This window comes from Schistocerca nitens, unplaced genomic scaffold (genome assembly GCF_023898315.1).
Source record: "Schistocerca nitens isolate TAMUIC-IGC-003100 unplaced genomic scaffold, iqSchNite1.1 HiC_scaffold_399, whole genome shotgun sequence".
Taxonomy (NCBI): Eukaryota; Metazoa; Arthropoda; class Insecta; order Orthoptera; family Acrididae; genus Schistocerca; species Schistocerca nitens.
In genome coordinates, this window is record NW_026045932.1 from 23,304 (window position 1) to 49,439 (window position 26,136).

Consider the following 26,136-nt stretch of genomic DNA (forward strand, 5'->3'; position numbering starts at 1 on the left):
AAGGGGGGACAGGCGCGAATGCACCGCGCAAATTACGCAAGTATCTGGAAGCGCGGCGTGTGTCAGCCAGGTGAGAAAGCTTCCGTCGGTCCAGCAGGACACTGCCACACCCCGCGCAGTCCCCCCGCCGCCCGGCCGCGCGCAAGCCCTGCGCCGGATAACAGGAACAAGGTGCGTCGCCAGCCAGTGTCGGAGGGAGGCCGCACGCACCAAACGAATGACAGGCGGTGCATCGAGCAGCTGTGTTGTTCGCCTCACCTACGTTCGGCAGTCGCCTATGAGACGCCGAGGCGAGCGCGCACTCCGCGCTACCTTCGAGGTGGAAAGACGTGCTTTGCGTCAAATGTGCCACGGAAAGCGGCGATTGCATGTGTTGGGAGAAGAGGCGAATGCTTCTTCTGTGGTGCGGCTACAGTATAAGGACGCCAACGGCCATACCATGTTGAATACACCGGTTCTCGTCCGATCACCGAAGTTAAGCAACATCGGGCCCGGTTAGTACTTGGATGGGTGACCGCCTGGGAACACCGGGTGCTGTTGGCTCTATCTCATTTTTTAATTTTTACGTCGCTACACCTGCCAGGCCTCTTTTTCGTACAAACTTTCAGGTGCGACAAAGATGCTTCCACAAGCATTTTAAAGTACTGTACTAAACGTAAAACACAAAATTACAGTAATGAACTCAGTTTGAGCAAGAATGCGCGAAAGGAGAGTGCTAGAACGCCTCGGAAATAACAACACACTACGAATCGACATATGAGTTTTGAAATACGTCAGGGCCTACTGTTTTGTAGCCGTGCAAAATTCCACAAAGTAAAAAAAAAAAAAAAAAAAAATATACAAATCTGCCGTTCTCGTCCGATCACCGAAGTCAAGCAACAACGTTACTACTCAGATGGGTGAGCGCCTGGGAACTCTGGCTGTCTTCATTTTTCGCTTTTTAGTCACTACTCCTGCCTGCCAGCCCTCTTTCCATACCACCTTTCTGTTGTGACAAAGAGACTTCCTTAAGCATTTTAAACGGCCGTAAGGTACGAAACGGCAGTAATTAACTCAGTTTGAAGGAGAATGTGCTAACCAAGTTTGCCCGTAAGTCTTTGAAAACGACAAAACAGTGCGAATCGGGCGGTATGCTCCGAAATGCGTTAGCGCCAGCCTATCGTTCTGCAGCGGCGTGCAGCTCCAAATTCGATTTGTAATCATAGATTTATTCTCTCGTCGTCTCGCCTCCTCCCGCAGACGTTTCTCGCGCTTGTGCTGTCATATGGACCGCGACCCGAGCGGCAGCGAGCGGCAGTTCGAGCAAAGTCGGGACAAGTCGGGACGGAAGGGGGGACAGGCGCGAATGCACCGCGCAAATTACGCAAGTATCTGGAAGCGCGGCGTGTGTCAGCCAGGTGAGAAAGCTTCCGTCGGTCCAGCAGGACACTGCCACACCCCGCGCAGTCCCCCCGCCGCCCGGCCGCGAGCAAGCCCTGCGCCGGATAACAGGAACAAGGTGCGTCGCCAGCCAGTGTCGGAGGGAGGCCGCACGCACCAAACGAATGACAGGCGGTGCATCGAGCAGCTGTGTTGTTCGCCTCACCTACGTTCGGCAGTCGCCTATGAGACGCCGAGGCGAGCGCGCACTCCGCGCTACCTTCGAGGTGGAAAGACGTGCTTTGCGTCAAATGTGCCACGGAAAGCGGCGATTGCATGTGTTGGGAGAAGAGGCGAATGCTTCTTCTGTGGTGCGGCTACAGTATAAGGACGCCAACGGCCATACCATGTTGAATACACCGGTTCTCGTCCGATCACCGAAGTTAAGCAACATCGGGCCCGGTTAGTACTTGGATGGGTGACCGCCTGGGAACACCGGGTGCTGTTGGCTCTATCTCATTTTTTAATTTTTACGTCGCTACACCTGCCAGGCCTCTTTTTCGTACAAACTTTCAGGTGCGACAAAGATGCTTCCACAAGCATTTTAAAGTACTGTACTAAACGTAAAACACAAAATTACAGTAATGAACTCAGTTTGAGCAAGAATGCGCGAAAGGAGAGTGCTAGAACGCCTCGGAAATAACAACACACTACGAATCGACATATGAGTTTTGAAATACGTCAGGGCCTACTGTTTTGTAGCCGTGCAAAATTCCACAAAGTAAAAAAAAAAAAAAAAAAAAAAATATACAAATCTGCCGTTCTCGTCCGATCACCGAAGTCAAGCAACAACGTTACTACTCAGATGGGTGAGCGCCTGGGAACTCTGGCTGTCTTCATTTTTCGCTTTTTAGTCACTACTCCTGCCTGCCAGCCCTCTTTCCATACCACCTTTCTGTTGTGACAAAGAGACTTCCTTAAGCATTTTAAACGGCCGTAAGGTACGAAACGGCAGTAATTAACTCAGTTTGAAGGAGAATGTGCTAACCAAGTTTGCCCGTAAGTCTTTGAAAACGACAAAACAGTGCGAATCGGGCGGTATGCTCCGAAATGCGTTAGCGCCAGCCTATCGTTCTGCAGCGGCGTGCAGCTCCAAATTCGATTTGTAATCATAGATTTATTCTCTCGTCGTCTCGCCTCCTCCCGCAGACGTTTCTCGCGCTTGTGCTGTCATATGGACCGCGACCCGAGCGGCAGCGAGCGGCAGTTCGAGCAAAGTCGGGACAAGTCGGGACGGAAGGGGGGACAGGCGCGAATGCACCGCGCAAATTACGCAAGTATCTGGAAGCGCGGCGTGTGTCAGCCAGGTGAGAAAGCTTCCGTCGGTCCAGCAGGACACTGCCACACCCCGCGCAGTCCCCCCGCCGCCCGGCCGCGAGCAAGCCCTGCGCCGGATAACAGGAACAAGGTGCGTCGCCAGCCAGTGTCGGAGGGAGGCCGCACGCACCAAACGAATGACAGGCGGTGCATCGAGCAGCTGTGTTGTTCGCCTCACCTACGTTCGGCAGTCGCCTATGAGACGCCGAGGCGAGCGCGCACTCCGCGCTACCTTCGAGGTGGAAAGACGTGCTTTGCGTCAAATGTGCCACGGAAAGCGGCGATTGCATGTGTTGGGAGAAGAGGCGAATGCTTCTTCTGTGGTGCGGCTACAGTATAAGGACGCCAACGGCCATACCATGTTGAATACACCGGTTCTCGTCCGATCACCGAAGTTAAGCAACATCGGGCCCGGTTAGTACTTGGATGGGTGACCGCCTGGGAACACCGGGTGCTGTTGGCTCTATCTCATTTTTTAATTTTTACGTCGCTACACCTGCCAGGCCTCTTTTTCGTACAAACTTTCAGGTGCGACAAAGATGCTTCCACAAGCATTTTAAAGTACTGTACTAAACGTAAAACACAAAATTACAGTAATGAACTCAGTTTGAGCAAGAATGCGCGAAAGGAGAGTGCTAGAACGCCTCGGAAATAACAACACACTACGAATCGACATATGAGTTTTGAAATACGTCAGGGCCTACTGTTTTGTAGCCGTGCAAAATTCCACAAAGTAAAAAAAAAAAAAAAAAAAAAAATATACAAATCTGCCGTTCTCGTCCGATCACCGAAGTCAAGCAACAACGTTACTACTCAGATGGGTGAGCGCCTGGGAACTCTGGCTGTCTTCATTTTTCGCTTTTTAGTCACTACTCCTGCCTGCCAGCCCTCTTTCCATACCACCTTTCTGTTGTGACAAAGAGACTTCCTTAAGCATTTTAAACGGCCGTAAGGTACGAAACGGCAGTAATTAACTCAGTTTGAAGGAGAATGTGCTAACCAAGTTTGCCCGTAAGTCTTTGAAAACGACAAAACAGTGCGAATCGGGCGGTATGCTCCGAAATGCGTTAGCGCCAGCCTATCGTTCTGCAGCGGCGTGCAGCTCCAAATTCGATTTGTAATCATAGATTTATTCTCTCGTCGTCTCGCCTCCTCCCGCAGACGTTTCTCGCGCTTGTGCTGTCATATGGACCGCGACCCGAGCGGCAGCGAGCGGCAGTTCGAGCAAAGTCGGGACAAGTCGGGACGGAAGGGGGGACAGGCGCGAATGCACCGCGCAAATTACGCAAGTATCTGGAAGCGCGGCGTGTGTCAGCCAGGTGAGAAAGCTTCCGTCGGTCCAGCAGGACACTGCCACACCCCGCGCAGTCCCCCCGCCGCCCGGCCGCGCGCAAGCCCTGCGCCGGATAACAGGAACAAGGTGCGTCGCCAGCCAGTGTCGGAGGGAGGCCGCACGCACCAAACGAATGACAGGCGGTGCATCGAGCAGCTGTGTTGTTCGCCTCACCTACGTTCGGCAGTCGCCTATGAGACGCCGAGGCGAGCGCGCACTCCGCGCTACCTTCGAGGTGGAAAGACGTGCTTTGCGTCAAATGTGCCACGGAAAGCGGCGATTGCATGTGTTGGGAGAAGAGGCGAATGCTTCTTCTGTGGTGCGGCTACAGTATAAGGACGCCAACGGCCATACCATGTTGAATACACCGGTTCTCGTCCGATCACCGAAGTTAAGCAACATCGGGCCCGGTTAGTACTTGGATGGGTGACCGCCTGGGAACACCGGGTGCTGTTGGCTCTATCTCATTTTTTAATTTTTACGTCGCTACACCTGCCAGGCCTCTTTTTCGTACAAACTTTCAGGTGCGACAAAGATGCTTCCACAAGCATTTTAAAGTACTGTACTAAACGTAAAACACAAAATTACAGTAATGAACTCAGTTTGAGCAAGAATGCGCGAAAGGAGAGTGCTAGAACGCCTCGGAAATAACAACACACTACGAATCGACATATGAGTTTTGAAATACGTCAGGGCCTACTGTTTTGTAGCCGTGCAAAATTCCACAAAGTAAAAAAAAAAAAAAAAAAAAAATATACAAATCTGCCGTTCTCGTCCGATCACCGAAGTCAAGCAACAACGTTACTACTCAGATGGGTGAGCGCCTGGGAACTCTGGCTGTCTTCATTTTTCGCTTTTTAGTCACTACTCCTGCCTGCCAGCCCTCTTTCCATACCACCTTTCTGTTGTGACAAAGAGACTTCCTTAAGCATTTTAAACGGCCGTAAGGTACGAAACGGCAGTAATTAACTCAGTTTGAAGGAGAATGTGCTAACCAAGTTTGCCCGTAAGTCTTTGAAAACGACAAAACAGTGCGAATCGGGCGGTATGCTCCGAAATGCGTTAGCGCCAGCCTATCGTTCTGCAGCGGCGTGCAGCTCCAAATTCGATTTGTAATCATAGATTTATTCTCTCGTCGTCTCGCCTCCTCCCGCAGACGTTTCTCGCGCTTGTGCTGTCATATGGACCGCGACCCGAGCGGCAGCGAGCGGCAGTTCGAGCAAAGTCGGGACAAGTCGGGACGGAAGGGGGGACAGGCGCGAATGCACCGCGCAAATTACGCAAGTATCTGGAAGCGCGGCGTGTGTCAGCCAGGTGAGAAAGCTTCCGTCGGTCCAGCAGGACACTGCCACACCCCGCGCAGTCCCCCCGCCGCCCGGCCGCGCGCAAGCCCTGCGCCGGATAACAGGAACAAGGTGCGTCGCCAGCCAGTGTCGGAGGGAGGCCGCACGCACCAAACGAATGACAGGCGGTGCATCGAGCAGCTGTGTTGTTCGCCTCACCTACGTTCGGCAGTCGCCTATGAGACGCCGAGGCGAGCGCGCACTCCGCGCTACCTTCGAGGTGGAAAGACGTGCTTTGCGTCAAATGTGCCACGGAAAGCGGCGATTGCATGTGTTGGGAGAAGAGGCGAATGCTTCTTCTGTGGTGCGGCTACAGTATAAGGACGCCAACGGCCATACCATGTTGAATACACCGGTTCTCGTCCGATCACCGAAGTTAAGCAACATCGGGCCCGGTTAGTACTTGGATGGGTGACCGCCTGGGAACACCGGGTGCTGTTGGCTCTATCTCATTTTTTAATTTTTACGTCGCTACACCTGCCAGGCCTCTTTTTCGTACAAACTTTCAGGTGCGACAAAGATGCTTCCACAAGCATTTTAAAGTACTGTACTAAACGTAAAACACAAAATTACAGTAATGAACTCAGTTTGAGCAAGAATGCGCGAAAGGAGAGTGCTAGAACGCCTCGGAAATAACAACACACTACGAATCGACATATGAGTTTTGAAATACGTCAGGGCCTACTGTTTTGTAGCCGTGCAAAATTCCACAAAGTAAAAAAAAAAAAAAAAAAAAATATACAAATCTGCCGTTCTCGTCCGATCACCGAAGTCAAGCAACAACGTTACTACTCAGATGGGTGAGCGCCTGGGAACTCTGGCTGTCTTCATTTTTCGCTTTTTAGTCACTACTCCTGCCTGCCAGCCCTCTTTCCATACCACCTTTCTGTTGTGACAAAGAGACTTCCTTAAGCATTTTAAACGGCCGTAAGGTACGAAACGGCAGTAATTAACTCAGTTTGAAGGAGAATGTGCTAACCAAGTTTGCCCGTAAGTCTTTGAAAACGACAAAACAGTGCGAATCGGGCGGTATGCTCCGAAATGCGTTAGCGCCAGCCTATCGTTCTGCAGCGGCGTGCAGCTCCAAATTCGATTTGTAATCATAGATTTATTCTCTCGTCGTCTCGCCTCCTCCCGCAGACGTTTCTCGCGCTTGTGCTGTCATATGGACCGCGACCCGAGCGGCAGCGAGCGGCAGTTCGAGCAAAGTCGGGACAAGTCGGGACGGAAGGGGGGACAGGCGCGAATGCACCGCGCAAATTACGCAAGTATCTGGAAGCGCGGCGTGTGTCAGCCAGGTGAGAAAGCTTCCGTCGGTCCAGCAGGACACTGCCACACCCCGCGCAGTCCCCCCGCCGCCCGGCCGCGAGCAAGCCCTGCGCCGGATAACAGGAACAAGGTGCGTCGCCAGCCAGTGTCGGAGGGAGGCCGCACGCACCAAACGAATGACAGGCGGTGCATCGAGCAGCTGTGTTGTTCGCCTCACCTACGTTCGGCAGTCGCCTATGAGACGCCGAGGCGAGCGCGCACTCCGCGCTACCTTCGAGGTGGAAAGACGTGCTTTGCGTCAAATGTGCCACGGAAAGCGGCGATTGCATGTGTTGGGAGAAGAGGCGAATGCTTCTTCTGTGGTGCGGCTACAGTATAAGGACGCCAACGGCCATACCATGTTGAATACACCGGTTCTCGTCCGATCACCGAAGTTAAGCAACATCGGGCCCGGTTAGTACTTGGATGGGTGACCGCCTGGGAACACCGGGTGCTGTTGGCTCTATCTCATTTTTTAATTTTTACGTCGCTACACCTGCCAGGCCTCTTTTTCGTACAAACTTTCAGGTGCGACAAAGATGCTTCCACAAGCATTTTAAAGTACTGTACTAAACGTAAAACACAAAATTACAGTAATGAACTCAGTTTGAGCAAGAATGCGCGAAAGGAGAGTGCTAGAACGCCTCGGAAATAACAACACACTACGAATCGACATATGAGTTTTGAAATACGTCAGGGCCTACTGTTTTGTAGCCGTGCAAAATTCCACAAAGTAAAAAAAAAAAAAAAAAAAAAAATATACAAATCTGCCGTTCTCGTCCGATCACCGAAGTCAAGCAACAACGTTACTACTCAGATGGGTGAGCGCCTGGGAACTCTGGCTGTCTTCATTTTTCGCTTTTTAGTCACTACTCCTGCCTGCCAGCCCTCTTTCCATACCACCTTTCTGTTGTGACAAAGAGACTTCCTTAAGCATTTTAAACGGCCGTAAGGTACGAAACGGCAGTAATTAACTCAGTTTGAAGGAGAATGTGCTAACCAAGTTTGCCCGTAAGTCTTTGAAAACGACAAAACAGTGCGAATCGGGCGGTATGCTCCGAAATGCGTTAGCGCCAGCCTATCGTTCTGCAGCGGCGTGCAGCTCCAAATTCGATTTGTAATCATAGATTTATTCTCTCGTCGTCTCGCCTCCTCCCGCAGACGTTTCTCGCGCTTGTGCTGTCATATGGACCGCGACCCGAGCGGCAGCGAGCGGCAGTTCGAGCAAAGTCGGGACAAGTCGGGACGGAAGGGGGGACAGGCGCGAATGCACCGCGCAAATTACGCAAGTATCTGGAAGCGCGGCGTGTGTCAGCCAGGTGAGAAAGCTTCCGTCGGTCCAGCAGGACACTGCCACACCCCGCGCAGTCCCCCCGCCGCCCGGCCGCGCGCAAGCCCTGCGCCGGATAACAGGAACAAGGTGCGTCGCCAGCCAGTGTCGGAGGGAGGCCGCACGCACCAAACGAATGACAGGCGGTGCATCGAGCAGCTGTGTTGTTCGCCTCACCTACGTTCGGCAGTCGCCTATGAGACGCCGAGGCGAGCGCGCACTCCGCGCTACCTTCGAGGTGGAAAGACGTGCTTTGCGTCAAATGTGCCACGGAAAGCGGCGATTGCATGTGTTGGGAGAAGAGGCGAATGCTTCTTCTGTGGTGCGGCTACAGTATAAGGACGCCAACGGCCATACCATGTTGAATACACCGGTTCTCGTCCGATCACCGAAGTTAAGCAACATCGGGCCCGGTTAGTACTTGGATGGGTGACCGCCTGGGAACACCGGGTGCTGTTGGCTCTATCTCATTTTTTAATTTTTACGTCGCTACACCTGCCAGGCCTCTTTTTCGTACAAACTTTCAGGTGCGACAAAGATGCTTCCACAAGCATTTTAAAGTACTGTACTAAACGTAAAACACAAAATTACAGTAATGAACTCAGTTTGAGCAAGAATGCGCGAAAGGAGAGTGCTAGAACGCCTCGGAAATAACAACACACTACGAATCGACATATGAGTTTTGAAATACGTCAGGGCCTACTGTTTTGTAGCCGTGCAAAATTCCACAAAGTAAAAAAAAAAAAAAAAAAAAATATACAAATCTGCCGTTCTCGTCCGATCACCGAAGTCAAGCAACAACGTTACTACTCAGATGGGTGAGCGCCTGGGAACTCTGGCTGTCTTCATTTTTCGCTTTTTAGTCACTACTCCTGCCTGCCAGCCCTCTTTCCATACCACCTTTCTGTTGTGACAAAGAGACTTCCTTAAGCATTTTAAACGGCCGTAAGGTACGAAACGGCAGTAATTAACTCAGTTTGAAGGAGAATGTGCTAACCAAGTTTGCCCGTAAGTCTTTGAAAACGACAAAACAGTGCGAATCGGGCGGTATGCTCCGAAATGCGTTAGCGCCAGCCTATCGTTCTGCAGCGGCGTGCAGCTCCAAATTCGATTTGTAATCATAGATTTATTCTCTCGTCGTCTCGCCTCCTCCCGCAGACGTTTCTCGCGCTTGTGCTGTCATATGGACCGCGACCCGAGCGGCAGCGAGCGGCAGTTCGAGCAAAGTCGGGACAAGTCGGGACGGAAGGGGGGACAGGCGCGAATGCACCGCGCAAATTACGCAAGTATCTGGAAGCGCGGCGTGTGTCAGCCAGGTGAGAAAGCTTCCGTCGGTCCAGCAGGACACTGCCACACCCCGCGCAGTCCCCCCGCCGCCCGGCCGCGAGCAAGCCCTGCGCCGGATAACAGGAACAAGGTGCGTCGCCAGCCAGTGTCGGAGGGAGGCCGCACGCACCAAACGAATGACAGGCGGTGCATCGAGCAGCTGTGTTGTTCGCCTCACCTACGTTCGGCAGTCGCCTATGAGACGCCGAGGCGAGCGCGCACTCCGCGCTACCTTCGAGGTGGAAAGACGTGCTTTGCGTCAAATGTGCCACGGAAAGCGGCGATTGCATGTGTTGGGAGAAGAGGCGAATGCTTCTTCTGTGGTGCGGCTACAGTATAAGGACGCCAACGGCCATACCATGTTGAATACACCGGTTCTCGTCCGATCACCGAAGTTAAGCAACATCGGGCCCGGTTAGTACTTGGATGGGTGACCGCCTGGGAACACCGGGTGCTGTTGGCTCTATCTCATTTTTTAATTTTTACGTCGCTACACCTGCCAGGCCTCTTTTTCGTACAAACTTTCAGGTGCGACAAAGATGCTTCCACAAGCATTTTAAAGTACTGTACTAAACGTAAAACACAAAATTACAGTAATGAACTCAGTTTGAGCAAGAATGCGCGAAAGGAGAGTGCTAGAACGCCTCGGAAATAACAACACACTACGAATCGACATATGAGTTTTGAAATACGTCAGGGCCTACTGTTTTGTAGCCGTGCAAAATTCCACAAAGTAAAAAAAAAAAAAAAAAAAAAAATATACAAATCTGCCGTTCTCGTCCGATCACCGAAGTCAAGCAACAACGTTACTACTCAGATGGGTGAGCGCCTGGGAACTCTGGCTGTCTTCATTTTTCGCTTTTTAGTCACTACTCCTGCCTGCCAGCCCTCTTTCCATACCACCTTTCTGTTGTGACAAAGAGACTTCCTTAAGCATTTTAAACGGCCGTAAGGTACGAAACGGCAGTAATTAACTCAGTTTGAAGGAGAATGTGCTAACCAAGTTTGCCCGTAAGTCTTTGAAAACGACAAAACAGTGCGAATCGGGCGGTATGCTCCGAAATGCGTTAGCGCCAGCCTATCGTTCTGCAGCGGCGTGCAGCTCCAAATTCGATTTGTAATCATAGATTTATTCTCTCGTCGTCTCGCCTCCTCCCGCAGACGTTTCTCGCGCTTGTGCTGTCATATGGACCGCGACCCGAGCGGCAGCGAGCGGCAGTTCGAGCAAAGTCGGGACAAGTCGGGACGGAAGGGGGGACAGGCGCGAATGCACCGCGCAAATTACGCAAGTATCTGGAAGCGCGGCGTGTGTCAGCCAGGTGAGAAAGCTTCCGTCGGTCCAGCAGGACACTGCCACACCCCGCGCAGTCCCCCCGCCGCCCGGCCGCGCGCAAGCCCTGCGCCGGATAACAGGAACAAGGTGCGTCGCCAGCCAGTGTCGGAGGGAGGCCGCACGCACCAAACGAATGACAGGCGGTGCATCGAGCAGCTGTGTTGTTCGCCTCACCTACGTTCGGCAGTCGCCTATGAGACGCCGAGGCGAGCGCGCACTCCGCGCTACCTTCGAGGTGGAAAGACGTGCTTTGCGTCAAATGTGCCACGGAAAGCGGCGATTGCATGTGTTGGGAGAAGAGGCGAATGCTTCTTCTGTGGTGCGGCTACAGTATAAGGACGCCAACGGCCATACCATGTTGAATACACCGGTTCTCGTCCGATCACCGAAGTTAAGCAACATCGGGCCCGGTTAGTACTTGGATGGGTGACCGCCTGGGAACACCGGGTGCTGTTGGCTCTATCTCATTTTTTAATTTTTACGTCGCTACACCTGCCAGGCCTCTTTTTCGTACAAACTTTCAGGTGCGACAAAGATGCTTCCACAAGCATTTTAAAGTACTGTACTAAACGTAAAACACAAAATTACAGTAATGAACTCAGTTTGAGCAAGAATGCGCGAAAGGAGAGTGCTAGAACGCCTCGGAAATAACAACACACTACGAATCGACATATGAGTTTTGAAATACGTCAGGGCCTACTGTTTTGTAGCCGTGCAAAATTCCACAAAGTAAAAAAAAAAAAAAAAAAAAATATACAAATCTGCCGTTCTCGTCCGATCACCGAAGTCAAGCAACAACGTTACTACTCAGATGGGTGAGCGCCTGGGAACTCTGGCTGTCTTCATTTTTCGCTTTTTAGTCACTACTCCTGCCTGCCAGCCCTCTTTCCATACCACCTTTCTGTTGTGACAAAGAGACTTCCTTAAGCATTTTAAACGGCCGTAAGGTACGAAACGGCAGTAATTAACTCAGTTTGAAGGAGAATGTGCTAACCAAGTTTGCCCGTAAGTCTTTGAAAACGACAAAACAGTGCGAATCGGGCGGTATGCTCCGAAATGCGTTAGCGCCAGCCTATCGTTCTGCAGCGGCGTGCAGCTCCAAATTCGATTTGTAATCATAGATTTATTCTCTCGTCGTCTCGCCTCCTCCCGCAGACGTTTCTCGCGCTTGTGCTGTCATATGGACCGCGACCCGAGCGGCAGCGAGCGGCAGTTCGAGCAAAGTCGGGACAAGTCGGGACGGAAGGGGGGACAGGCGCGAATGCACCGCGCAAATTACGCAAGTATCTGGAAGCGCGGCGTGTGTCAGCCAGGTGAGAAAGCTTCCGTCGGTCCAGCAGGACACTGCCACACCCCGCGCAGTCCCCCCGCCGCCCGGCCGCGAGCAAGCCCTGCGCCGGATAACAGGAACAAGGTGCGTCGCCAGCCAGTGTCGGAGGGAGGCCGCACGCACCAAACGAATGACAGGCGGTGCATCGAGCAGCTGTGTTGTTCGCCTCACCTACGTTCGGCAGTCGCCTATGAGACGCCGAGGCGAGCGCGCACTCCGCGCTACCTTCGAGGTGGAAAGACGTGCTTTGCGTCAAATGTGCCACGGAAAGCGGCGATTGCATGTGTTGGGAGAAGAGGCGAATGCTTCTTCTGTGGTGCGGCTACAGTATAAGGACGCCAACGGCCATACCATGTTGAATACACCGGTTCTCGTCCGATCACCGAAGTTAAGCAACATCGGGCCCGGTTAGTACTTGGATGGGTGACCGCCTGGGAACACCGGGTGCTGTTGGCTCTATCTCATTTTTTAATTTTTACGTCGCTACACCTGCCAGGCCTCTTTTTCGTACAAACTTTCAGGTGCGACAAAGATGCTTCCACAAGCATTTTAAAGTACTGTACTAAACGTAAAACACAAAATTACAGTAATGAACTCAGTTTGAGCAAGAATGCGCGAAAGGAGAGTGCTAGAACGCCTCGGAAATAACAACACACTACGAATCGACATATGAGTTTTGAAATACGTCAGGGCCTACTGTTTTGTAGCCGTGCAAAATTCCACAAAGTAAAAAAAAAAAAAAAAAAAAAAATATACAAATCTGCCGTTCTCGTCCGATCACCGAAGTCAAGCAACAACGTTACTACTCAGATGGGTGAGCGCCTGGGAACTCTGGCTGTCTTCATTTTTCGCTTTTTAGTCACTACTCCTGCCTGCCAGCCCTCTTTCCATACCACCTTTCTGTTGTGACAAAGAGACTTCCTTAAGCATTTTAAACGGCCGTAAGGTACGAAACGGCAGTAATTAACTCAGTTTGAAGGAGAATGTGCTAACCAAGTTTGCCCGTAAGTCTTTGAAAACGACAAAACAGTGCGAATCGGGCGGTATGCTCCGAAATGCGTTAGCGCCAGCCTATCGTTCTGCAGCGGCGTGCAGCTCCAAATTCGATTTGTAATCATAGATTTATTCTCTCGTCGTCTCGCCTCCTCCCGCAGACGTTTCTCGCGCTTGTGCTGTCATATGGACCGCGACCCGAGCGGCAGCGAGCGGCAGTTCGAGCAAAGTCGGGACAAGTCGGGACGGAAGGGGGGACAGGCGCGAATGCACCGCGCAAATTACGCAAGTATCTGGAAGCGCGGCGTGTGTCAGCCAGGTGAGAAAGCTTCCGTCGGTCCAGCAGGACACTGCCACACCCCGCGCAGTCCCCCCGCCGCCCGGCCGCGCGCAAGCCCTGCGCCGGATAACAGGAACAAGGTGCGTCGCCAGCCAGTGTCGGAGGGAGGCCGCACGCACCAAACGAATGACAGGCGGTGCATCGAGCAGCTGTGTTGTTCGCCTCACCTACGTTCGGCAGTCGCCTATGAGACGCCGAGGCGAGCGCGCACTCCGCGCTACCTTCGAGGTGGAAAGACGTGCTTTGCGTCAAATGTGCCACGGAAAGCGGCGATTGCATGTGTTGGGAGAAGAGGCGAATGCTTCTTCTGTGGTGCGGCTACAGTATAAGGACGCCAACGGCCATACCATGTTGAATACACCGGTTCTCGTCCGATCACCGAAGTTAAGCAACATCGGGCCCGGTTAGTACTTGGATGGGTGACCGCCTGGGAACACCGGGTGCTGTTGGCTCTATCTCATTTTTTAATTTTTACGTCGCTACACCTGCCAGGCCTCTTTTTCGTACAAACTTTCAGGTGCGACAAAGATGCTTCCACAAGCATTTTAAAGTACTGTACTAAACGTAAAACACAAAATTACAGTAATGAACTCAGTTTGAGCAAGAATGCGCGAAAGGAGAGTGCTAGAACGCCTCGGAAATAACAACACACTACGAATCGACATATGAGTTTTGAAATACGTCAGGGCCTACTGTTTTGTAGCCGTGCAAAATTCCACAAAGTAAAAAAAAAAAAAAAAAAAAAATATACAAATCTGCCGTTCTCGTCCGATCACCGAAGTCAAGCAACAACGTTACTACTCAGATGGGTGAGCGCCTGGGAACTCTGGCTGTCTTCATTTTTCGCTTTTTAGTCACTACTCCTGCCTGCCAGCCCTCTTTCCATACCACCTTTCTGTTGTGACAAAGAGACTTCCTTAAGCATTTTAAACGGCCGTAAGGTACGAAACGGCAGTAATTAACTCAGTTTGAAGGAGAATGTGCTAACCAAGTTTGCCCGTAAGTCTTTGAAAACGACAAAACAGTGCGAATCGGGCGGTATGCTCCGAAATGCGTTAGCGCCAGCCTATCGTTCTGCAGCGGCGTGCAGCTCCAAATTCGATTTGTAATCATAGATTTATTCTCTCGTCGTCTCGCCTCCTCCCGCAGACGTTTCTCGCGCTTGTGCTGTCATATGGACCGCGACCCGAGCGGCAGCGAGCGGCAGTTCGAGCAAAGTCGGGACAAGTCGGGACGGAAGGGGGGACAGGCGCGAATGCACCGCGCAAATTACGCAAGTATCTGGAAGCGCGGCGTGTGTCAGCCAGGTGAGAAAGCTTCCGTCGGTCCAGCAGGACACTGCCACACCCCGCGCAGTCCCCCCGCCGCCCGGCCGCGCGCAAGCCCTGCGCCGGATAACAGGAACAAGGTGCGTCGCCAGCCAGTGTCGGAGGGAGGCCGCACGCACCAAACGAATGACAGGCGGTGCATCGAGCAGCTGTGTTGTTCGCCTCACCTACGTTCGGCAGTCGCCTATGAGACGCCGAGGCGAGCGCGCACTCCGCGCTACCTTCGAGGTGGAAAGACGTGCTTTGCGTCAAATGTGCCACGGAAAGCGGCGATTGCATGTGTTGGGAGAAGAGGCGAATGCTTCTTCTGTGGTGCGGCTACAGTATAAGGACGCCAACGGCCATACCATGTTGAATACACCGGTTCTCGTCCGATCACCGAAGTTAAGCAACATCGGGCCCGGTTAGTACTTGGATGGGTGACCGCCTGGGAACACCGGGTGCTGTTGGCTCTATCTCATTTTTTAATTTTTACGTCGCTACACCTGCCAGGCCTCTTTTTCGTACAAACTTTCAGGTGCGACAAAGATGCTTCCACAAGCATTTTAAAGTACTGTACTAAACGTAAAACACAAAATTACAGTAATGAACTCAGTTTGAGCAAGAATGCGCGAAAGGAGAGTGCTAGAACGCCTCGGAAATAACAACACACTACGAATCGACATATGAGTTTTGAAATACGTCAGGGCCTACTGTTTTGTAGCCGTGCAAAATTCCACAAAGTAAAAAAAAAAAAAAAAAAAAATATACAAATCTGCCGTTCTCGTCCGATCACCGAAGTCAAGCAACAACGTTACTACTCAGATGGGTGAGCGCCTGGGAACTCTGGCTGTCTTCATTTTTCGCTTTTTAGTCACTACTCCTGCCTGCCAGCCCTCTTTCCATACCACCTTTCTGTTGTGACAAAGAGACTTCCTTAAGCATTTTAAACGGCCGTAAGGTACGAAACGGCAGTAATTAACTCAGTTTGAAGGAGAATGTGCTAACCAAGTTTGCCCGTAAGTCTTTGAAAACGACAAAACAGTGCGAATCGGGCGGTATGCTCCGAAATGCGTTAGCGCCAGCCTATCGTTCTGCAGCGGCGTGCAGCTCCAAATTCGATTTGTAATCATAGATTTATTCTCTCGTCGTCTCGCCTCCTCCCGCAGACGTTTCTCGCGCTTGTGCTGTCATATGGACCGCGACCCGAGCGGCAGCGAGCGGCAGTTCGAGCAAAGTCGGGACAAGTCGGGACGGAAGGGGGGACAGGCGCGAATGCACCGCGCAAATTACGCAAGTATCTGGAAGCGCGGCGTGTGTCAGCCAGGTGAGAAAGCTTCCGTCGGTCCAGCAGGACACTGCCACACCCCGCGCAGTCCCCCCGCCGCCCGGCCGCGAGCAAGCCCTGCGCCGGATAACAGGAACAAGGTGCGTCGCCAGCCAGTGTCGGAGGGAGGCCGCACGCACCAAACGAATGACAGGCGGTGCATCGAGCAGCTGTGTTGTTCGCCTCACCTACGTTCGGCAGTCGCCTATGAGACGCCGAGGCGAGCGCGCACTCCGCGCTACCTTCGAGGTGGAAAGACGTGCTTTGCGTCAAATGTGCCACGGAAAGCGGCGATTGCATGTGTTGGGAGAAGAGGCGAATGCTTCTTCTGTGGTGCGGCTACAGTATAAGGACGCCAACGGCCATACCATGTTGAATACACCGGTTCTCGTCCGATCACCGAAGTTAAGCAACATCGGGCCCGGTTAGTACTTGGATGGGTGACCGCCTGGGAACACCGGGTGCTGTTGGCTCTATCTCATTTTTTAATTTTTACGTCGCTACACCTGCCAGGCCTCTTTTTCGTACAAACTTTCAGGTGCGACAAAGATGCTTCCACAAGCATTTTAAAGTACTGTACTAAACGTAAAACACAAAATTACAGTAATGAACTCAGTTTGAGCAAGAATGCGCGAAAGGAGAGTGCTAGAACGCCTCGGAAATAACAACACACTACGAATCGACATATGAGTTTTGAAATACGTCAGGGCCTACTGTTTTGTAGCCGTGCAAAATTCCACAAAGTAAAAAAAAAAAAAAAAAAAAAAATATACAAATCTGCCGTTCTCGTCCGATCACCGAAGTCAAGCAACAACGTTACTACTCAGATGGGTGAGCGCCTGGGAACTCTGGCTGTCTTCATTTTTCGCTTTTTAGTCACTACTCCTGCCTGCCAGCCCTCTTTCCATACCACCTTTCTGTTGTGACAAAGAGACTTCCTTAAGCATTTTAAACGGCCGTAAGGTACGAAACGGCAGTAATTAACTCAGTTTGAAGGAGAATGTGCTAACCAAGTTTGCCCGTAAGTCTTTGAAAACGACAAAACAGTGCGAATCGGGCGGTATGCTCCGAAATGCGTTAGCGCCAGCCTATCGTTCTGCAGCGGCGTGCAGCTCCAAATTCGATTTGTAATCATAGATTTATTCTCTCGTCGTCTCGCCTCCTCCCGCAGACGTTTCTCGCGCTTGTGCTGTCATATGGACCGCGACCCGAGCGGCAGCGAGCGGCAGTTCGAGCAAAGTCGGGACAAGTCGGGACGGAAGGGGGGACAGGCGCGAATGCACCGCGCAAATTACGCAAGTATCTGGAAGCGCGGCGTGTGTCAGCCAGGTGAGAAAGCTTCCGTCGGTCCAGCAGGACACTGCCACACCCCGCGCAGTCCCCCCGCCGCCCGGCCGCGCGCAAGCCCTGCGCCGGATAACAGGAACAAGGTGCGTCGCCAGCCAGTGTCGGAGGGAGGCCGCACGCACCAAACGAATGACAGGCGGTGCATCGAGCAGCTGTGTTGTTCGCCTCACCTACGTTCGGCAGTCGCCTATGAGACGCCGAGGCGAGCGCGCACTCCGCGCTACCTTCGAGGTGGAAAGACGTGCTTTGCGTCAAATGTGCCACGGAAAGCGGCGATTGCATGTGTTGGGAGAAGAGGCGAATGCTTCTTCTGTGGTGCGGCTACAGTATAAGGACGCCAACGGCCATACCATGTTGAATACACCGGTTCTCGTCCGATCACCGAAGTTAAGCAACATCGGGCCCGGTTAGTACTTGGATGGGTGACCGCCTGGGAACACCGGGTGCTGTTGGCTCTATCTCATTTTTTAATTTTTACGTCGCTACACCTGCCAGGCCTCTTTTTCGTACAAACTTTCAGGTGCGACAAAGATGCTTCCACAAGCATTTTAAAGTACTGTACTAAACGTAAAACACAAAATTACAGTAATGAACTCAGTTTGAGCAAGAATGCGCGAAAGGAGAGTGCTAGAACGCCTCGGAAATAACAACACACTACGAATCGACATATGAGTTTTGAAATACGTCAGGGCCTACTGTTTTGTAGCCGTGCAAAATTCCACAAAGTAAAAAAAAAAAAAAAAAAAAAATATACAAATCTGCCGTTCTCGTCCGATCACCGAAGTCAAGCAACAACGTTACTACTCAGATGGGTGAGCGCCTGGGAACTCTGGCTGTCTTCATTTTTCGCTTTTTAGTCACTACTCCTGCCTGCCAGCCCTCTTTCCATACCACCTTTCTGTTGTGACAAAGAGACTTCCTTAAGCATTTTAAACGGCCGTAAGGTACGAAACGGCAGTAATTAACTCAGTTTGAAGGAGAATGTGCTAACCAAGTTTGCCCGTAAGTCTTTGAAAACGACAAAACAGTGCGAATCGGGCGGTATGCTCCGAAATGCGTTAGCGCCAGCCTATCGTTCTGCAGCGGCGTGCAGCTCCAAATTCGATTTGTAATCATAGATTTATTCTCTCGTCGTCTCGCCTCCTCCCGCAGACGTTTCTCGCGCTTGTGCTGTCATATGGACCGCGACCCGAGCGGCAGCGAGCGGCAGTTCGAGCAAAGTCGGGACAAGTCGGGACGGAAGGGGGGACAGGCGCGAATGCACCGCGCAAATTACGCAAGTATCTGGAAGCGCGGCGTGTGTCAGCCAGGTGAGAAAGCTTCCGTCGGTCCAGCAGGACACTGCCACACCCCGCGCAGTCCCCCCGCCGCCCGGCCGCGCGCAAGCCCTGCGCCGGATAACAGGAACAAGGTGCGTCGCCAGCCAGTGTCGGAGGGAGGCCGCACGCACCAAACGAATGACAGGCGGTGCATCGAGCAGCTGTGTTGTTCGCCTCACCTACGTTCGGCAGTCGCCTATGAGACGCCGAGGCGAGCGCGCACTCCGCGCTACCTTCGAGGTGGAAAGACGTGCTTTGCGTCAAATGTGCCACGGAAAGCGGCGATTGCATGTGTTGGGAGAAGAGGCGAATGCTTCTTCTGTGGTGCGGCTACAGTATAAGGACGCCAACGGCCATACCATGTTGAATACACCGGTTCTCGTCCGATCACCGAAGTTAAGCAACATCGGGCCCGGTTAGTACTTGGATGGGTGACCGCCTGGGAACACCGGGTGCTGTTGGCTCTATCTCATTTTTTAATTTTTACGTCGCTACACCTGCCAGGCCTCTTTTTCGTACAAACTTTCAGGTGCGACAAAGATGCTTCCACAAGCATTTTAAAGTACTGTACTAAACGTAAAACACAAAATTACAGTAATGAACTCAGTTTGAGCAAGAATGCGCGAAAGGAGAGTGCTAGAACGCCTCGGAAATAACAACACACTACGAATCGACATATGAGTTTTGAAATACGTCAGGGCCTACTGTTTTGTAGCCGTGCAAAATTCCACAAAGTAAAAAAAAAAAAAAAAAAAAATATACAAATCTGCCGTTCTCGTCCGATCACCGAAGTCAAGCAACAACGTTACTACTCAGATGGGTGAGCGCCTGGGAACTCTGGCTGTCTTCATTTTTCGCTTTTTAGTCACTACTCCTGCCTGCCAGCCCTCTTTCCATACCACCTTTCTGTTGTGACAAAGAGACTTCCTTAAGCATTTTAAACGGCCGTAAGGTACGAAACGGCAGTAATTAACTCAGTTTGAAGGAGAATGTGCTAACCAAGTTTGCCCGTAAGTCTTTGAAAACGACAAAACAGTGCGAATCGGGCGGTATGCTCCGAAATGCGTTAGCGCCAGCCTATCGTTCTGCAGCGGCGTGCAGCTCCAAATTCGATTTGTAATCATAGATTTATTCTCTCGTCGTCTCGCCTCCTCCCGCAGACGTTTCTCGCGCTTGTGCTGTCATATGGACCGCGACCCGAGCGGCAGCGAGCGGCAGTTCGAGCAAAGTCGGGACAAGTCGGGACGGAAGGGGGGACAGGCGCGAATGCACCGCGCAAATTACGCAAGTATCTGGAAGCGCGGCGTGTGTCAGCCAGGTGAGAAAGCTTCCGTCGGTCCAGCAGGACACTGCCACACCCCGCGCAGTCCCCCCGCCGCCCGGCCGCGAGCAAGCCCTGCGCCGGATAACAGGAACAAGGTGCGTCGCCAGCCAGTGTCGGAGGGAGGCCGCACGCACCAAACGAATGACAGGCGGTGCATCGAGCAGCTGTGTTGTTCGCCTCACCTACGTTCGGCAGTCGCCTATGAGACGCCGAGGCGAGCGCGCACTCCGCGCTACCTTCGAGGTGGAAAGACGTGCTTTGCGTCAAATGTGCCACGGAAAGCGGCGATTGCATGTGTTGGGAGAAGAGGCGAATGCTTCTTCTGTGGTGCGGCTACAGTATAAGGACGCCAACGGCCATACCATGTTGAATACACCGGTTCTCGTCCGATCACCGAAGTTAAGCAACATCGGGCCCGGTTAGTACTTGGATGGGTGACCGCCTGGGAACACCGGGTGCTGTTGGCTCTATCTCATTTTTTAATTTTTACGTCGCTACACCTGCCAGGCCTCTTTTTCGTACAAACTTTCAGGTGCGACAAAGATGCTTCCACAAGCATTTTAAAGTACTGTACTAAACGTAAAACACAAAATTACAGTAATGAACTCAGTTTGAGCAAGAATGCGCGAAAGGAGAGTGCTAGAACGCCTCGGAAATAACAACACACTACGAATCGACATATGAGTTTTGAAATACGTCAGGGCCTACTGTTTTGTAGCCGTGCAAAATTCCACAAAGTAAAAAAAAAAAAAAAAAAAAAAATATACAAATCTGCCGTTCTCGTCCGATCACCGAAGTCAAGCAACAACGTTACTACTCAGATGGGTGAGCGCCTGGGAACTCTGGCTGTCTTCATTTTTCGCTTTTTAGTCACTACTCCTGCCTGCCAGCCCTCTTTCCATACCACCTTTCTGTTGTGACAAAGAGACTTCCTTAAGCATTTTAAACGGCCGTAAGGTACGAAACGGCAGTAATTAACTCAGTTTGAAGGAGAATGTGCTAACCAAGTTTGCCCGTAAGTCTTTGAAAACGACAAAACAGTGCGAATCGGGCGGTATGCTCCGAAATGCGTTAGCGCCAGCCTATCGTTCTGCAGCGGCGTGCAGCTCCAAATTCGATTTGTAATCATAGATTTATTCTCTCGTCGTCTCGCCTCCTCCCGCAGACGTTTCTCGCGCTTGTGCTGTCATATGGACCGCGACCCGAGCGGCAGCGAGCGGCAGTTCGAGCAAAGTCGGGACAAGTCGGGACGGAAGGGGGGACAGGCGCGAATGCACCGCGCAAATTACGCAAGTATCTGGAAGCGCGGCGTGTGTCAGCCAGGTGAGAAAGCTTCCGTCGGTCCAGCAGGACACTGCCACACCCCGCGCAGTCCCCCCGCCGCCCGGCCGCGCGCAAGCCCTGCGCCGGATAACAGGAACAAGGTGCGTCGCCAGCCAGTGTCGGAGGGAGGCCGCACGCACCAAACGAATGACAGGCGGTGCATCGAGCAGCTGTGTTGTTCGCCTCACCTACGTTCGGCAGTCGCCTATGAGACGCCGAGGCGAGCGCGCACTCCGCGCTACCTTCGAGGTGGAAAGACGTGCTTTGCGTCAAATGTGCCACGGAAAGCGGCGATTGCATGTGTTGGGAGAAGAGGCGAATGCTTCTTCTGTGGTGCGGCTACAGTATAAGGACGCCAACGGCCATACCATGTTGAATACACCGGTTCTCGTCCGATCACCGAAGTTAAGCAACATCGGGCCCGGTTAGTACTTGGATGGGTGACCGCCTGGGAACACCGGGTGCTGTTGGCTCTATCTCATTTTTTAATTTTTACGTCGCTACACCTGCCAGGCCTCTTTTTCGTACAAACTTTCAGGTGCGACAAAGATGCTTCCACAAGCATTTTAAAGTACTGTACTAAACGTAAAACACAAAATTACAGTAATGAACTCAGTTTGAGCAAGAATGCGCGAAAGGAGAGTGCTAGAACGCCTCGGAAATAACAACACACTACGAATCGACATATGAGTTTTGAAATACGTCAGGGCCTACTGTTTTGTAGCCGTGCAAAATTCCACAAAGTAAAAAAAAAAAAAAAAAAAAAATATACAAATCTGCCGTTCTCGTCCGATCACCGAAGTCAAGCAACAACGTTACTACTCAGATGGGTGAGCGCCTGGGAACTCTGGCTGTCTTCATTTTTCGCTTTTTAGTCACTACTCCTGCCTGCCAGCCCTCTTTCCATACCACCTTTCTGTTGTGACAAAGAGACTTCCTTAAGCATTTTAAACGGCCGTAAGGTACGAAACGGCAGTAATTAACTCAGTTTGAAGGAGAATGTGCTAACCAAGTTTGCCCGTAAGTCTTTGAAAACGACAAAACAGTGCGAATCGGGCGGTATGCTCCGAAATGCGTTAGCGCCAGCCTATCGTTCTGCAGCGGCGTGCAGCTCCAAATTCGATTTGTAATCATAGATTTATTCTCTCGTCGTCTCGCCTCCTCCCGCAGACGTTTCTCGCGCTTGTGCTGTCATATGGACCGCGACCCGAGCGGCAGCGAGCGGCAGTTCGAGCAAAGTCGGGACAAGTCGGGACGGAAGGGGGGACAGGCGCGAATGCACCGCGCAAATTACGCAAGTATCTGGAAGCGCGGCGTGTGTCAGCCAGGTGAGAAAGCTTCCGTCGGTCCAGCAGGACACTGCCACACCCCGCGCAGTCCCCCCGCCGCCCGGCCGCGCGCAAGCCCTGCGCCGGATAACAGGAACAAGGTGCGTCGCCAGCCAGTGTCGGAGGGAGGCCGCACGCACCAAACGAATGACAGGCGGTGCATCGAGCAGCTGTGTTGTTCGCCTCACCTACGTTCGGCAGTCGCCTATGAGACGCCGAGGCGAGCGCGCACTCCGCGCTACCTTCGAGGTGGAAAGACGTGCTTTGCGTCAAATGTGCCACGGAAAGCGGCGATTGCATGTGTTGGGAGAAGAGGCGAATGCTTCTTCTGTGGTGCGGCTACAGTATAAGGACGCCAACGGCCATACCATGTTGAATACACCGGTTCTCGTCCGATCACCGAAGTTAAGCAACATCGGGCCCGGTTAGTACTTGGATGGGTGACCGCCTGGGAACACCGGGTGCTGTTGGCTCTATCTCATTTTTTAATTTTTACGTCGCTACACCTGCCAGGCCTCTTTTTCGTACAAACTTTCAGGTGCGACAAAGATGCTTCCACAAGCATTTTAAAGTACTGTACTAAACGTAAAACACAAAATTACAGTAATGAACTCAGTTTGAGCAAGAATGCGCGAAAGGAGAGTGCTAGAACGCCTCGGAAATAACAACACACTACGAATCGACATATGAGTTTTGAAATACGTCAGGGCCTACTGTTTTGTAGCCGTGCAAAATTCCACAAAGTAAAAAAAAAAAAAAAAAAAAAATATACAAATCTGCCGTTCTCGTCCGATCACCGAAGTCAAGCAACAACGTTACTACTCAGATGGGTGAGCGCCTGGGAACTCTGGCTGTCTTCATTTTTCGCTTTTTAGTCACTACTCCTGCCTGCCAGCCCTCTTTCCATACCACCTTTCTGTTGTGACAAAGAGACTTCCTTAAGCATTTTAAACGGCCGTAAGGTACGAAACGGCAGTAATTAACTCAGTTTGAAGGAGAATGTGCTAACCAAGTTTGCCCGTAAGTCTTTGAAAACGACAAAACAGTGCGAATCGGGCGGTATGCTCCGAAATGCGTTAGCGCCAGCCTATCGTTCTGCAGCGGCGTGCAGCTCCAAATTCGATTTGTAATCATAGATTTATTCTCTCGTCGTCTCGCCTCCTCCCGCAGACGTTTCTCGCGCTTGTGCTGTCATATGGACCGCGACCCGAGCGGCAGCGAGCGGCAGTTCGAGCAAAGTCGGGACAAGTCGGGACGGAAGGGGGGACAGGCGCGAATGCACCGCGCAAATTACGCAAGTATCTGGAAGCGCGGCGTGTGTCAGCCAGGTGAGAAAGCTTCCGTCGGTCCAGCAGGACACTGCCACACCCCGCGCAGTCCCCCCGCCGCCCGGCCGCGCGCAAGCCCTGCGCCGGATAACAGGAACAAGGTGCGTCGCCAGCCAGTGTCGGAGGGAGGCCGCACGCACCAAACGAATGACAGGCGGTGCATCGAGCAGCTGTGTTGTTCGCCTCACCTACGTTCGGCAGTCGCCTATGAGACGCCGAGGCGAGCGCGCACTCCGCGCTACCTTCGAGGTGGAAAGACGTGCTTTGCGTCAAATGTGCCACGGAAAGCGGCGATTGCATGTGTTGGGAGAAGAGGCGAATGCTTCTTCTGTGGTGCGGCTACAGTATAAGGACGCCAACGGCCATACCATGTTGAATACACCGGTTCTCGTCCGATCACCGAAGTTAAGCAACATCGGGCCCGGTTAGTACTTGGATGGGTGACCGCCTGGGAACACCGGGTGCTGTTGGCTCTATCTCATTTTTTAATTTTTACGTCGCTACACCTGCCAGGCCTCTTTTTCGTACAAACTTTCAGGTGCGACAAAGATGCTTCCACAAGCATTTTAAAGTACTGTACTAAACGTAAAACACAAAATTACAGTAATGAACTCAGTTTGAGCAAGAATGCGCGAAAGGAGAGTGCTAGAACGCCTCGGAAATAACAACACACTACGAATCGACATATGAGTTTTGAAATACGTCAGGGCCTACTGTTTTGTAGCCGTGCAAAATTCCACAAAGTAAAAAAAAAAAAAAAAAAAAATATACAAATCTGCCGTTCTCGTCCGATCACCGAAGTCAAGCAACAACGTTACTACTCAGATGGGTGAGCGCCTGGGAACTCTGGCTGTCTTCATTTTTCGCTTTTTAGTCACTACTCCTGCCTGCCAGCCCTCTTTCCATACCACCTTTCTGTTGTGACAAAGAGACTTCCTTAAGCATTTTAAACGGCCGTAAGGTACGAAACGGCAGTAATTAACTCAGTTTGAAGGAGAATGTGCTAACCAAGTTTGCCCGTAAGTCTTTGAAAACGACAAAACAGTGCGAATCGGGCGGTATGCTCCGAAATGCGTTAGCGCCAGCCTATCGTTCTGCAGCGGCGTGCAGCTCCAAATTCGATTTGTAATCATAGATTTATTCTCTCGTCGTCTCGCCTCCTCCCGCAGACGTTTCTCGCGCTTGTGCTGTCATATGGACCGCGACCCGAGCGGCAGCGAGCGGCAGTTCGAGCAAAGTCGGGACAAGTCGGGACGGAAGGGGGGACAGGCGCGAATGCACCGCGCAAATTACGCAAGTATCTGGAAGCGCGGCGTGTGTCAGCCAGGTGAGAAAGCTTCCGTCGGTCCAGCAGGACACTGCCACACCCCGCGCAGTCCCCCCGCCGCCCGGCCGCGAGCAAGCCCTGCGCCGGATAACAGGAACAAGGTGCGTCGCCAGCCAGTGTCGGAGGGAGGCCGCACGCACCAAACGAATGACAGGCGGTGCATCGAGCAGCTGTGTTGTTCGCCTCACCTACGTTCGGCAGTCGCCTATGAGACGCCGAGGCGAGCGCGCACTCCGCGCTACCTTCGAGGTGGAAAGACGTGCTTTGCGTCAAATGTGCCACGGAAAGCGGCGATTGCATGTGTTGGGAGAAGAGGCGAATGCTTCTTCTGTGGTGCGGCTACAGTATAAGGACGCCAACGGCCATACCATGTTGAATACACCGGTTCTCGTCCGATCACCGAAGTTAAGCAACATCGGGCCCGGTTAGTACTTGGATGGGTGACCGCCTGGGAACACCGGGTGCTGTTGGCTCTATCTCATTTTTTAATTTTTACGTCGCTACACCTGCCAGGCCTCTTTTTCGTACAAACTTTCAGGTGCGACAAAGATGCTTCCACAAGCATTTTAAAGTACTGTACTAAACGTAAAACACAAAATTACAGTAATGAACTCAGTTTGAGCAAGAATGCGCGAAAGGAGAGTGCTAGAACGCCTCGGAAATAACAACACACTACGAATCGACATATGAGTTTTGAAATACGTCAGGGCCTACTGTTTTGTAGCCGTGCAAAATTCCACAAAGTAAAAAAAAAAAAAAAAAAAAAAATATACAAATCTGCCGTTCTCGTCCGATCACCGAAGTCAAGCAACAACGTTACTACTCAGATGGGTG

General features: G+C 52.0%; 20 non-coding genes across 20 annotated transcripts; all 20 read left to right on the plus strand.

Annotated features, from left to right (window-relative positions):
- Window positions 1-424: 424 nt before the first annotated feature.
- On the plus strand, window positions 425-543 carry LOC126231595 (5S ribosomal RNA). Its single transcript, XR_007544378.1, has one exon. It is a non-coding gene; the product is annotated as a 5S ribosomal RNA (ribosomal RNA).
- A 1,208-nt stretch (window positions 544-1,751) lies between these two features.
- On the plus strand, window positions 1,752-1,870 carry LOC126231596 (5S ribosomal RNA). The gene has a single exon (XR_007544379.1). It is a non-coding gene; the product is annotated as a 5S ribosomal RNA (ribosomal RNA).
- A 1,210-nt stretch (window positions 1,871-3,080) lies between these two features.
- LOC126231597 (5S ribosomal RNA) lies at window positions 3,081-3,199 on the plus strand. The gene has a single exon (XR_007544380.1). It is a non-coding gene; the product is annotated as a 5S ribosomal RNA (ribosomal RNA).
- Window positions 3,200-4,409: 1,210 nt separating this feature from the next.
- LOC126231598 (5S ribosomal RNA) lies at window positions 4,410-4,528 on the plus strand. The gene has a single exon (XR_007544381.1). It is a non-coding gene; the product is annotated as a 5S ribosomal RNA (ribosomal RNA).
- A 1,209-nt stretch (window positions 4,529-5,737) lies between these two features.
- Window positions 5,738-5,856, plus strand: LOC126231599 (5S ribosomal RNA). The gene has a single exon (XR_007544382.1). It is a non-coding gene; the product is annotated as a 5S ribosomal RNA (ribosomal RNA).
- A 1,208-nt stretch (window positions 5,857-7,064) lies between these two features.
- LOC126231600 (5S ribosomal RNA) lies at window positions 7,065-7,183 on the plus strand. The gene has a single exon (XR_007544383.1). It is a non-coding gene; the product is annotated as a 5S ribosomal RNA (ribosomal RNA).
- Window positions 7,184-8,393: 1,210 nt separating this feature from the next.
- On the plus strand, window positions 8,394-8,512 carry LOC126231601 (5S ribosomal RNA). Its single transcript, XR_007544384.1, has one exon. It is a non-coding gene; the product is annotated as a 5S ribosomal RNA (ribosomal RNA).
- Window positions 8,513-9,720: 1,208 nt separating this feature from the next.
- On the plus strand, window positions 9,721-9,839 carry LOC126231602 (5S ribosomal RNA). Its single transcript, XR_007544385.1, has one exon. It is a non-coding gene; the product is annotated as a 5S ribosomal RNA (ribosomal RNA).
- A 1,210-nt stretch (window positions 9,840-11,049) lies between these two features.
- Window positions 11,050-11,168, plus strand: LOC126231604 (5S ribosomal RNA). The gene has a single exon (XR_007544387.1). It is a non-coding gene; the product is annotated as a 5S ribosomal RNA (ribosomal RNA).
- A 1,208-nt stretch (window positions 11,169-12,376) lies between these two features.
- LOC126231606 (5S ribosomal RNA) lies at window positions 12,377-12,495 on the plus strand. The gene has a single exon (XR_007544388.1). It is a non-coding gene; the product is annotated as a 5S ribosomal RNA (ribosomal RNA).
- Window positions 12,496-13,705: 1,210 nt separating this feature from the next.
- LOC126231607 (5S ribosomal RNA) lies at window positions 13,706-13,824 on the plus strand. The gene has a single exon (XR_007544389.1). It is a non-coding gene; the product is annotated as a 5S ribosomal RNA (ribosomal RNA).
- A 1,209-nt stretch (window positions 13,825-15,033) lies between these two features.
- On the plus strand, window positions 15,034-15,152 carry LOC126231608 (5S ribosomal RNA). The gene has a single exon (XR_007544390.1). It is a non-coding gene; the product is annotated as a 5S ribosomal RNA (ribosomal RNA).
- A 1,208-nt stretch (window positions 15,153-16,360) lies between these two features.
- Window positions 16,361-16,479, plus strand: LOC126231609 (5S ribosomal RNA). The gene has a single exon (XR_007544391.1). It is a non-coding gene; the product is annotated as a 5S ribosomal RNA (ribosomal RNA).
- Window positions 16,480-17,689: 1,210 nt separating this feature from the next.
- LOC126231610 (5S ribosomal RNA) lies at window positions 17,690-17,808 on the plus strand. Its single transcript, XR_007544392.1, has one exon. It is a non-coding gene; the product is annotated as a 5S ribosomal RNA (ribosomal RNA).
- A 1,209-nt stretch (window positions 17,809-19,017) lies between these two features.
- Window positions 19,018-19,136, plus strand: LOC126231611 (5S ribosomal RNA). Its single transcript, XR_007544393.1, has one exon. It is a non-coding gene; the product is annotated as a 5S ribosomal RNA (ribosomal RNA).
- Window positions 19,137-20,344: 1,208 nt separating this feature from the next.
- LOC126231612 (5S ribosomal RNA) lies at window positions 20,345-20,463 on the plus strand. The gene has a single exon (XR_007544394.1). It is a non-coding gene; the product is annotated as a 5S ribosomal RNA (ribosomal RNA).
- A 1,210-nt stretch (window positions 20,464-21,673) lies between these two features.
- On the plus strand, window positions 21,674-21,792 carry LOC126231613 (5S ribosomal RNA). The gene has a single exon (XR_007544395.1). It is a non-coding gene; the product is annotated as a 5S ribosomal RNA (ribosomal RNA).
- A 1,209-nt stretch (window positions 21,793-23,001) lies between these two features.
- LOC126231614 (5S ribosomal RNA) lies at window positions 23,002-23,120 on the plus strand. Its single transcript, XR_007544396.1, has one exon. It is a non-coding gene; the product is annotated as a 5S ribosomal RNA (ribosomal RNA).
- A 1,209-nt stretch (window positions 23,121-24,329) lies between these two features.
- Window positions 24,330-24,448, plus strand: LOC126231617 (5S ribosomal RNA). Its single transcript, XR_007544398.1, has one exon. It is a non-coding gene; the product is annotated as a 5S ribosomal RNA (ribosomal RNA).
- Window positions 24,449-25,656: 1,208 nt separating this feature from the next.
- LOC126231618 (5S ribosomal RNA) lies at window positions 25,657-25,775 on the plus strand. The gene has a single exon (XR_007544399.1). It is a non-coding gene; the product is annotated as a 5S ribosomal RNA (ribosomal RNA).
- Window positions 25,776-26,136: the final 361 nt, after the last annotated feature.